The sequence below is a fragment of the Neophocaena asiaeorientalis genome, unplaced genomic scaffold (assembly GCF_003031525.2).
Source record: "Neophocaena asiaeorientalis asiaeorientalis breed wild unplaced genomic scaffold, Neophocaena_asiaeorientalis_V1.1 scaffold268, whole genome shotgun sequence".
NCBI classification, from domain to species: Eukaryota; Metazoa; Chordata; class Mammalia; order Artiodactyla; family Phocoenidae; genus Neophocaena; species Neophocaena asiaeorientalis.
The window spans coordinates 6,345,412-6,356,758 of record NW_020173979.1 but is presented as its reverse complement, the minus strand read 5'-3'; the positions used below and the strand labels follow the sequence as shown (position 1 = coordinate 6,356,758).

The window sequence follows — 11,347 nt, the reverse complement described above, 5'->3', positions numbered from 1 at the left end:
GGCCCTCCTCCGAGGCCCCTCCGCTTTCGGAGATGGCCTCAGAGTGGTCCCAGAGAGAAGGGGGCGGGGCCTTAATCACGCCAGCGACGGGGCTACCAATGGTGGCTGATGTGGGCGGGCTCCCGAACCCTAGAGCTGAAGCCTCGCACCGCCGCCGAGGGAGAAGGGGAAGGCAAGTCTTTGCTGGTACTATCATGGCAGTTCTGCAAGTCGCAGACTTTGGAGGCAGAAAACCTGGTCAGTGTGCCAGGGAAAGCGGTAAATACAGGGCTCTAGAGCCGCTCTTTAGACAGACCAGTGAATACATTTGTAAATTAAAGTCATTCACGAAGGAATCCCCTTGCTTAATAGAGACACCGCGAGTGCTGGAGTTGGAATGATGATGATAGTAATGGCAATAGCAATAATAGGTAACATTTATTGAATGCTTACCAGGTCCCAGGCACTCTGCTGAGCTCTTTTGGGGAATTATTTGATTTAATTAAGTAACTTTGTGAAGTGCGTGCAATTATTATCTATCACTCCTTTTGAAGATGGGACAGGAACTGAGAAGTCACTTGGGAACACATGCCCTTTGCCGCAGTTCCTTGGTCCCCTCAGGGGCCCTGTAGCCCAGCTCCCTCCTTCCAAAGGGGAAGTTGATCCCCAGAAAAGAAAATTAGGTGCTACAGTTCTCCCTCCTTTCCCTGTGCCTGCTAGATTCTGAGTTCTCTAGCTGGAATGGGAAGGGACAGCACTGGGAGCTCTTCTCCTGGCCTCCCCTCCCCCAATTAGCTGACCAGGAATTTAGTGACTTTGGCAATAGATGGTTTGAGAGTTGGCAATGGAGGATTGAGCCTTATTGCACCTTCTTTGTGGAGGATATGACAAGGATTGTGAATAAGAACCGGAAGGGACACAAACGATCATTTAGGGAGCATGAACAAAGAGCTAGCTTGAAATATAATGATTGAAATATAATGATTAAGAGCTTAAACTTGAATTCACATCTTGGTTCTGCGATTTGGTTATAAATTTGGGCAAATTACTTCATCTCTCTGATTCTCATTGGGAACGATGATGCCTACATCTCGTGGGATTGAGATGAAGATTGAGTTGAAAGAAGGCATATAAAGTGCTTACCTCGTTGCCTGTCGTAGAGATAGTGATCAGTAAGTGATGGCTATGTTTTTATTGCCATTGTTATCCTTACTGTAAAGATAAGGGAAAAAGATTAAGTATCTAGACTGTTTGTCCAAGGTCATTATTTAGGATTGGACCTGAGGTCTGATTGGTGCTTTATGGTTCCTTACCTTTTGTTATTTTGATCTCAGTTTCCACATTTGTTATTTAGAAATACATTTTTATTTATATTTTTTATAGAAACATTCTTCTGAGCTCCCAGATATGTGACCTGATAACTTAGAACCCTGAGCGGTAGACTTAACTTTCTTTTCCTCTTATTTTCCCCAAGTCATTCCATCCCACACAGAACACTCGATATTCTTGAATGGTCCTGTTTTCCCACGTTTTTTTGGAGTGAGAGCCATGACTTCTGATTGACTTGGCTTCAAAGAGTGTTCACTATCTCATATGATTCACCCGCTGCTTAAGTCTCGTGTGCAACCCTGTTGTCTACCAACAGATATTCCTGCCTCATTTGGTAGCATCTGCTTGGAAGTCAAAGGGGAAGGGATACCTGTGCCTTGTAATAGGCTGGCCATGAACCAAGAGGAAAGTGAGCTGGAAATGAGAGCCATAGGAATTTTTTTTTTTTTTTTTTTTTTTGCGGTACGCGGGCCTCTCACTGTTGTGGCCTCTCCCGTTGCAGAGCACAGGCTCCGGATGCGCAGGCTCAGCGGCCATGGCTCACGGGCCCAGCTGCTCCGTGGCATGTGGGATCTTCCCGGACCGGGGCACGAACCCGTGTCCCCTGCATCGGCAGGTGGACTCTCAACCACTGCGCCACCAGGGAAGCCTGAGCCATAGGAATTTGGGTAAGTTTTTTGTTTTCGTTTTTTTGGCCGCGGGGCACGGCTTGTGGGATCTTAGTTCCCTGACCAGGGATTGAACCTGGGCCCATAGCAGTGAAAGCGTGGAGTCCTAACCACCGCACCGCCACACCAGGGAATTCCCTTGGGTAAGTTTTGGACACAGGCTTTTGCTAGTTTCTGTGGCCATACATGGATAACTTAGTTTAATTTAGCTTCAGTGTTAGGCTTGCACCTGTGTTGTCATGTGTGAGAAAAACACTGACCTTCAAATAGTGAGAATCCTAGCCTTAGATCAGTCATGGAATTTCTGTATGACCCTGGGAAAGTCCTTTCTCCACTCTGAGTTCAAGTTACACATCTGTAAAATGAAACAATTGTTTGAGATTTCTTCCATCTCTGAATTGAGGTTCATTAACGTATGCCTCTTTTTTAGGAGCAGTAGGAGATGAGTTCAAGTTTTCCCCAGTGTTACTGAAACTGACAGGGCATCATGCTTCAGTTTCTGGCCAGAATCTTTCTTCTGCAGCCCCGGTTGGCTATCAGCCCTAATCCCTCCCTCCAGCACTGTCTGGTGAACTGCATTTTCTCTCTTCCCTAGCATGTCCTCAGAATCCTTCCGGCAGAGTGAGTGCAGGAGCTGCAAAGAACATCTAAAGGGTCCAAGGGAAGTTCTTGATCTGAGCACTTCCTGTCTCAATATTTATTGTCTACCAAACACAGTTAATCCGCCCCATCTTGCAGAGTGACAGAGGAGACCTGACACCTGCTCATTTTGCTTTTACTGAGTGGGTCTCCCTGGAGACAGGTGGTAGATTGTACCTACTGATGACGGTGAGGTCTCCTGGTATGAAGAAAACACACACACACAAACACACACACATTCTAGCTTCAAAGCCCAGACCAAGCTGGTAACAATGGGTTCTGTCTCTAATTAGATGGTCGAGAACATGCTCCAGTCAGTCCTTGAATCCACAGAATCAAACCAGCGTCTCATCGTGGGGAGCGTCATTAGTATGAGCGTCCTCGGCATCGTCATCATCATCACCATCACCATCACGCTAGTGGAAACACAGTTCTGTCCAACAAATAATAATTGAGCCTTGACTCTGTTCTGGACACTGGAATACATGCCGGGGGAGAGAGAGGTAAGAAAGAGAGAAACAATAATCAGTAGTCAACAATTCAGTAAATGAGAACAGGCTGTGCTAAGTGATGTGAAGGAAGTAACCAGGTTGACGTGCTGGAGGGTGCCTGGGATTGCAGGAGAGGAGGAGGGCTGCACTTCAGCTTGGATGGTCAGAGAAGGCTTCTCTGAGGAGGCGGTGTATGAGCGGAGATCCCTGCAGATTGCTGGGGAGGACAGAGGTGTGGCTGGTACTGAAGGTCAGTTGGGTGGAGGGACAGAAGCAGAGCACGGGGAGTAGAGAGCAAGGGGTAAAGTGATCGGAGGTGGAGTTGCAGAGGTGGGCATGCTGGGCCTTGAGGACCACTGGAAGATTTTAAGCAGGGGAGTGAGATGATCTCTGATCTTAGAGGGCTACTCCGGCTGCTTCGTGAAAAATGGGTGGATTGGAGAGGTACCAGGACTTGTAAAGACTAGTCACCTCAGGCTCCTTCCCCTCCGTCCTGGCCCACATGCCGTCAGTTGCCAAGTGTGTGCTGGGAGCACTCCGGGAACTGTGCGAGGGCTTGAATCCGTGTGGTGGCAGCAGAGAGAGAGAGAGAAGTGCTCAGATGCAGAACGTCCTTTAAGGAACACTTATGGAGCTCCTACAGTGCGCCAGGCACTGTTGTAGGGATGAGGGGTATGACGAAGAACAGGACAAAGCCCCCATCCTCTTGGAGCTTATATTCCAATGGGGACATAGTCAGCAAGCAAGTAGACCGACGTAGAGTATTATATTCAGTAGTATAAATTAGATAGTATATGTAGATAGCATAAATGCTTATGAAGATAACAACGCAGGATGAGGGATCACGAGTGATGGGGTGTTTGAGAGATAGAGTGGTGGTTGAAGATGAATTAGATGAAGTGGATGGGGGGAGGGAAAGGGAGGCTTGAAGGGTAAGTTGTAGGGTTTGGGCTTGAGCTCTAGGGTGTACGGTAGTGTCACTTACAAAGAAGGGGAGCATGGGGAATAAATAAGCGGGACATCAACGGTTCTGCCTTGGTCTTACTGATCCTCTAGGGCAGCGCTCCCCAATCTTGTTGGCACCAGGGACCGGTTTCGTGGAAGACAGTTTTTCCACGGTTTGGGGCGGGGAGGGGGATGGTCCAGGCGGCAGATGAAGCTTTGCTCACTCAGCCGCCGCTCACCTCCGGTTCCTAACAGGCCTTGGACCTGTACTGGTCCTTGGCCCAGGGGCTGGGGACCCCTGCTCTAGGGCCATCCTCTCCTCAGATGCGGGACACAACGCATGCTTTGTTATAGCAGTCAGCTTGTTTCAGTAGTTGACGGTTTGCATTTTAGAGGCACCCACAGCTTGGGTGTCACATACTCCTGCCCTGCCCAGGAATGAGTCCTGTCAGGTATTCCCCTGTGGGAACAGAGAAGAGCCTCTCTCTGGCGCTCTGCCCTGCCCGCTGATCCCCACCTCCTGGCTCAGTAACCTCAGCTAGTCCAGATAGGAGCTCGTCGTCCTCCCACCCCCTCTTCTCTTGCCCACTCACTTTCCTAAAGGCCCTGCCTCAGCTCATGGTACCAGCACCCACCCACTCGCCCAACACAGAAAGTTGGGAGTCATCCTGGCCTCCTCTCGACCCCTCACAGTCCACATCCAGCCAGTCACCCGGTCCTCTTGTTGTTATCCTCGCATCTACTCCTTCCTGTCTAACCTCACTGCTCTCTCCTGAGCACCAGCCTCTGCATTTGACATTTATACTCTTAAAGGTCCTTCCTGCCTCTTGGCTGACTTTATCCCATCTGGCCTCCTTACCGATGCCAGAGTGAGTTTTCTCAAAAGCAAACCAGACTGTATCATTTCCAGGGCTTAGAAACATGCCTCTCCTGCAGTATTGTCTTCAGGATAAAATCCCATCCTGGGACATAAGACCCATCGTGATTGGATGCTGGGAACCTCTTTAGCCGGATCTCTTGCCTCTCTGCACCCTTCATTATATGCTCTGATAAGACAAAACTGCTTATAGTAAACCGAGTACATGCTACTGCCCATTGCTGTTACCTCTTATGCATGTGTAAGCCTCTCTTCTTGAGTTCCCATTGAAAGCCTATTTATACTTTAAAACCCAACCCAGAAATCCCCTCCTCTGGAAAGACTTCCTTTCCTCTATGCTACTTCTGGTCCCTGTACATGCTTCTATGTTTACCACTCATTGCATCATAACATAGCGGTCCATTTACTCACCTGTCTCTTTCAATACCAGATGAACTCTTTGAGGGCTAGGGTTGTGACTTATTCTGTTTGGTATCCGCAAGTCTAGCATGGGGTCTGATCCAGGAAGTTGGCTCACAAATGATTAAATTGGATGAGTTTGGGTTCAAGTCCTTCAGAGGCAACCTGGAAACTCATCCTTCTAGAAACTTCCAAAACCAATAATTACTGACAACAAAGGCAATTTAGTAGGAGAGAATCATTGTACTTTATGGGCGTAACACTGAAGAGTGTAGCACCCGGGAATCATCGTGTATTTCCTAACACCATGTTTAATCGGGGACAGCTCTAATTATAGATGGACCTCTTCCTGGCCCTGGGACACCTACGCAAGTGTATTTATTTTTAAAGGTTTTGACCAAATTAGAGCAGAGTGCAATGGTTAAAAGCTAGACATCACAATCCAGCAGAACTAGGTCCTGATCTCTGATTGATTGTGAAGCTTTGGAGTGGTACTTTTTCCTCTCTGGGTCTTGGTTTCCTCATCTGTAAAATGAGGATAAAGATGGCTCCCATGCCTTCAGCCTTTGTGAAGACGAAATGACTTCCCGCATCTAAAGTGCTTGATACAGTCGCTGGCCATGACAGCTCGGGTGGTGACTCCTGCAGAGACAAAGCATTCACGCTGATATTCAAGCTGCCATTTAAATGTCTCTTCTGCGCTCACTACCGTATGGTATGCAAGGTGCCTGTTTGACATCTTAGAAAACTTTAGGACTTTTGTTCATAGCATTCATCGTGACACTGTTTGCGTCATATTTCGTCTGACTTCCTGACTCAGCTCAGAAAGATCCCAGAGGACAAGGACTGTGTTTTTTAATCCTTAACTCTTAGCACAGTTCCTGACACAGAGAAAGCTCTCATTGAATATTTGAATGACTGAGCAAGTCTTTCTTACTAGCATGCTATCTTGGCATGGGGTATTTGTGTGTGTGTGTGTGTGTGTGTGCGTGTATGTGTTAGGGGGGCTATTTGGTGAGGTTAGAAGTGAAAGCACTGATAGAAAGCCCATGGTGATGGAGAATGGGGGCAGATTCCGGTTAGGGAGCTCTGCACCAGTATAATTAGAGATTAAGAGCACATAAGGACAGGCCGCAGCATCACAGGATTTTTCAGGCTGTCACTGCCTTAGGCTGTGAGGCCAGTGTGTATAATAAAAATAGTTTGCACAGTTCTGCTTTGGAAATCAGGACTCTGACTGAGAGCTTAGCCAACTAGCCAGCAAGAATAGCTTTCTGGAGCTTGGAGCCTCATGAAAATTCCAAAACCGGGGAATAATAAAAAAAAAAATAGGTTTGTTTGCTGGCTTTGAAAAACTGCATTAAAAAAAAAAAGCAAAAAACCTTCTCAGTATTCTCTTCATCTGCAATACAAATTATCAGATACTTCCTGTGCACCAGCCCACAGAAGAGAGGAAGAGGGAGCCAGGAATAAAGCAGGTGCTTCACAGGAAGTCATCGGCTAAGGCATGAAGAAGAGTAAGGAGTACGGTGTGGTCGCCAGACGAATGCTAATCTAAGCGTGGGGCACAGGTGAGTGCCGACACCACCCGTTTGTGGTTAGCTCCCCATTCGATAGGGAGCTTGCCACAGAACGTAATACGTCCACGACATCACTAGGCACACTGCAGTTCAGCCGCTCTTTTTTTCATAGCAAGATATGCTCAATGAAAGTAGCGTTGTATTCTTCCCTGTTTTGGTGCAATCCGTCACTGCCTTAGGCTTGGACCGGTAACAGACAGTTCTCTGACCAGCTGCTCTGAGCAGCGCTGGTCTAGAGCATGGACTTCAAAATCAGTCAGACTCAGCTCTGCTGCTTAAGCGAGTCTCCTGAGCTGTCTGAGCTTTGGATTCCAAGTCTGCAAAATGGAGAGTCATTCATTCAAAACAAAGTTTGAGCACACACTGTATACTAGGCACTGTTCTGTGAGTTGAGGATATTGCAGTGACCCTGGCTGATAGGATTCCTGCTTTCATGGGGCCTACAGATAAAGAAGTGAGACAATTACAGCTTATGATAAGGGCTGTTAAGAAAGTCAACTGACTCTTTGATGTGTGTGTAACAGATTGGACGGTTAGGGAGGTTTAAGAAGGAATCAGCTGTGCGAAGAACTCAAGAAAGAGTGCTCTAAGCAGAGGCGAGAGCAAGTGCAAAGGCTCTGAGGCATGCTGGGGGAAACAAGAAGATGGCCAGCGTGCCTGGAGTGGAATGAGGGAGGGGAGGTAGAGCATGGGGAGAGGTGAGGTCAGAGAGGATCCAGTTCATGCAAGGCTTAGTAGGGCACAGGGAAGAGTTTGGATTCCATTCTAGAAGCAATGTGATACCATTGGAGGGTTTTAAACCAGACAAAGTTTTTTTTCTGAACCATGTTAAAGAGTTTGGACTTTGTTCAAAGAACAACAGGGACCCACCAAAGATTTAAAAGCCTGAGAGTGTCAGGATTAGAAGCACATTTTATAAAGTTTACTTGGGCTGTGGTAAAGATAGCAGTTAGGTGGGACTAGAGGCAAAGAGACCAGGGCTTCCCCATTGGCGCAGTGGTTGAGAGTCCGCCTGCCGATGCAGGGGACGTGGGTTCGTCCCAGGAAGATCCCACATGCCGCGGAGTGGCTGGGCCCGTGAGCCATGGCCGCTGAGCCTGCGCGTCCGGAGCCTGTGCTCCGCAACGGGAGAGGCCACAACAGTGAGAGGCCCGCGTACCGCAAAAAAAAAAAAAAAAAAAAAAAAAGAGACCAGCTCGGGGAAGACATTCTGGTAGTGGAATGAGTGAAGAAGTGTAAGAATGACCGAATTAACATCCTTAACTGGATCGCAAGCTTCCTTATGTCATGAGCCTCACCGCCTCTTGCTTTGGATGTTCTGTGGCATGAACTTTAGGTCTTTGTGAAAGCCAGTTTTTAATTAACATTCAACTAGCTGAATTGACTAGCTAACATGAAATCAAACTAGATCCTCCATCCACTCTTCAGAAACTGACTGCTTGTGTACAGCGCTGGTCTTGTCCATGGTATAGAAGTCTATCTCCTTTACCTTGTTCTCCTCTCACCTCTCACTTCATACCCACTGATGCTCAAGTCTAGGTGAGCCTATTTCCAACAGCAACTGTACTAGAGGGATTTCCATCTGGAACCAAACAAATGCCTAAGCCCTATTTGGAATGCGTATTTCCACAGTCATCCAGCCAGTGTTGCACAAGGCAAACTGGCACTTGGTCAGCCTGCTTAAAAGAGCTCTTAGTGCTCTTACATGAGAGGTGGGCTGTTCATCACCAGAGACCTTGCTAGCCATCATGTTGGCAACAATGATGAGAGCTGTTTATTGAGCAACTACCAGGCACTGGGCTAAGGGATTTATGTTTATTCTCTGATTTTAAACCTCACAATAACCTTATATGATAGGTGTTCTTAACTAACTATTTTAATGAGAAAGGAACTGGGAATCAGAGAGGCTAGGTAGCTTATCTAATGTCATATAACTCATCGGATGCCGAACAGGATTTGAACATAGTTCTTGCTGATTCCAAAGCCTTGTGTCATTTTAATAGTAAATTTTAATTTATTTTTTTATTTTAGTGACTCCTTATAATTTTTAAAGTTATTTATGCTCATTGTCACACATTCCAACAATTTGAGATTATATAAACTACTGAAAGTATTTGTTCTGGTTATCGATTGCTGTGTAACAAATCACTCCAAAACATTCATTTAATTGTTACCTCACGTGGTTCTGGGACTTGACTGGGCTCAGCTAGTTGTGTCTCCCCCACTGTCTGTCATCTGGTTGTGGTCAGATATCAGCTAGGGCTGGAGTCATCTTAAAGCGTTTCTTACCCTCAGGCCTGGCCCCTGAGGCTGACTGGGATCTTCCTGGGACTATCTGCTGGAACACATACACTTGGCCTCTCCCTGTGGCCTGGGCTCCCTCAAAGTGTGATAGGTGGGATCCAAAAGGAAACGGAAGGAAGTAGAAGCTGCTCATCTCTAAAGGCCTGGGCCAGAAACGGGCACAGGGCCACTTCTGCTATTTTCTATGGATCAAGCCAAGATTGAGGGGAAGGAGACATTCCATGAACGTCAAAGAATTTGGAGGCCATATTTAAAAACTGCCAGTCTGCTTCTGACCACAAATTATTTCTTTTCCTCTTTCAGCAAAATGAACTTGTTCCATCACGAGATGCTCCCAAACTTCTCATGCCATCAGGTTCAGGCTTGAAGTCCAGGATCTCGTCTTTGGTATCATTTCCAGGTATGACTGGAGGTGCCTTGAGTGTGGTTTCTTAGTTACAGCTCTTCAAGAATGAGTCTTTTTTTTTTTATGAATTAAGAAAAATAATTTATTTATTTTTGGCTGCATTGGGTCTTCGCTGCTGCGCGCGGGCTTTCTCCAGTTGTGGCGAGCAGGGGCTACTCTTCGTTGCGGTGCGTGGGCTTCTCATTGCAGTGGCTCCTCTTGTTTCGGAGCACGGGCTCTAGGCGCACAGGCTGCAGTAGTTGTGGCATGCAGGCTCAGTAGTTGTGGCTCATGGGCTTAGTTGCTCTGTGGCATGTGGGATCTTCCCAGACCAGGGCTCAAACCCGTGTCCCCTGCATTGGCAGGCATATTCTTAACCACTGTACCACGGGGAAGCCCAGGAATGAGTATTGATCTGAGTATCTGTGAAGTAAAAAGATAACTTATCTGTCTTCCATACCTAACATCCATCTGTGGGCTAGGCATCTGAATGCTGCAGTAAATGTATTGTGGGTTCCTTGATTAGGGTCCAGTTCTAGTCAATGTTTCTCTGCAGCTCTGCCTGTTACCCGCAAACTGGGTTTACCTCTTGGTGGATGTGGAAGCCAAATGACACAACCAAGTCAAAGAGTGGGAGAAGGAAGGATTTATTACTTGCAGTAAGCAAGGAGAACACCTGGGATCTTCCCCAAGGCAAAACTGGGGAAGTTTTAAGCTAAGGGTATATACATATTCATGAAGGGGCTTGAGCAGAGAATTCAGCCTAGAATTGGGGCAAAGGTTGACAGAGCTTGAGTTGATTGAAGTCACGAGGGTCAGGAAAGGTCAATATTATCATTCCTTAGGTTCTGACCAGCCTGGGGTCTTAGCATGTAGTTACCATCCGCCATCTGGGTGGGGGGCCTTAGTTCCTACAGCACTCACAGCTATGTATCAGATTGTTATGTATCTCCTTCTCTTTTCGTTCAAACTGATTCTAAAAAAACTTTGAGGATTTTTATGATTTTTACTGGAGTTCCTTGCATGGGGAAAAAAACCATGACACAAATCTTTTTGGCTCCTGTAAGTCCTTTTCTACCTTGGATGCCTTTTCAAAACCACTGTGGGACAGTGCCCTTAAGAATCTCAGAAATCCTGTTGTTTATGGAGATAGGAAGGCACACCCTTAAGCTCTTTAGAAGGATTTTGTCTGTTTGGAATGGTTAATGAGGTACCTTCTTAAACCTCTCTGAGCTCTTAACAAAAGATGCAATGCTCATCCTTTGCTGGAAAACCATTTTAATTTGAGAATAGTTTGCCCTCTGGAGAAGCTGGGAGTGAGTAGTTTTATTTTCAAACCCAGAAACCACTGGCTTTTACATAACCTCTGCGTTCTGCTTGAAAACCAAAAAAGTTCCTTTTTTTAGCTTCTCTCTCTTCTTTGTATTTTACTAGAGGCAGGTTGGTCAGATCATCATGTTTATGAGGTATGTTTCCTACTTTTTGGCATTACAGCAGACAACAGTGTCAAACTTTCTGAAACCGTGCACCTCAGATTGGGACCTGAACCCACACAGCCAAGACTTGAACCTGGCCAAAACCCACAGCCTTCTAACTGAGATCAGTTTCAGGGCTTAATGAAGCTCAGGTTCTTTTTTTTTTTTTTTTTTCAGTACGAAGGCCTCTCACTGTTGTGGCCTCTCCCAGTGTGGAGCACAGGCTCTGGATGCACAAGCTCAGCGGCCATGGCTCATGGGATCAGCCGATCCGCG

General features: G+C 46.7%; 1 long non-coding RNA gene across 2 annotated transcripts; it reads left to right on the top strand.

Moving 5' to 3' along the window:
* The first annotated feature begins 1,939 nt into the window (after nt 1-1,939).
* LOC112405105 (uncharacterized) lies at nt 1,940-9,611 on the top strand. 2 transcript variants are annotated; one of them, XR_003004266.1, is made up of 4 exons: nt 1,940-1,976; nt 2,909-3,118; nt 6,749-6,898; nt 9,515-9,611. It is a non-coding gene; the product is annotated as an uncharacterized LOC112405105 (long non-coding RNA). The 2 variants fall into 2 exon arrangements; XR_003004265.1 differs by lacking the exon at nt 1,940-1,976 and having other exon boundaries at nt 2,299-3,118.
* The last annotated feature ends 1,736 nt before the right edge of the window (nt 9,612-11,347 follow it).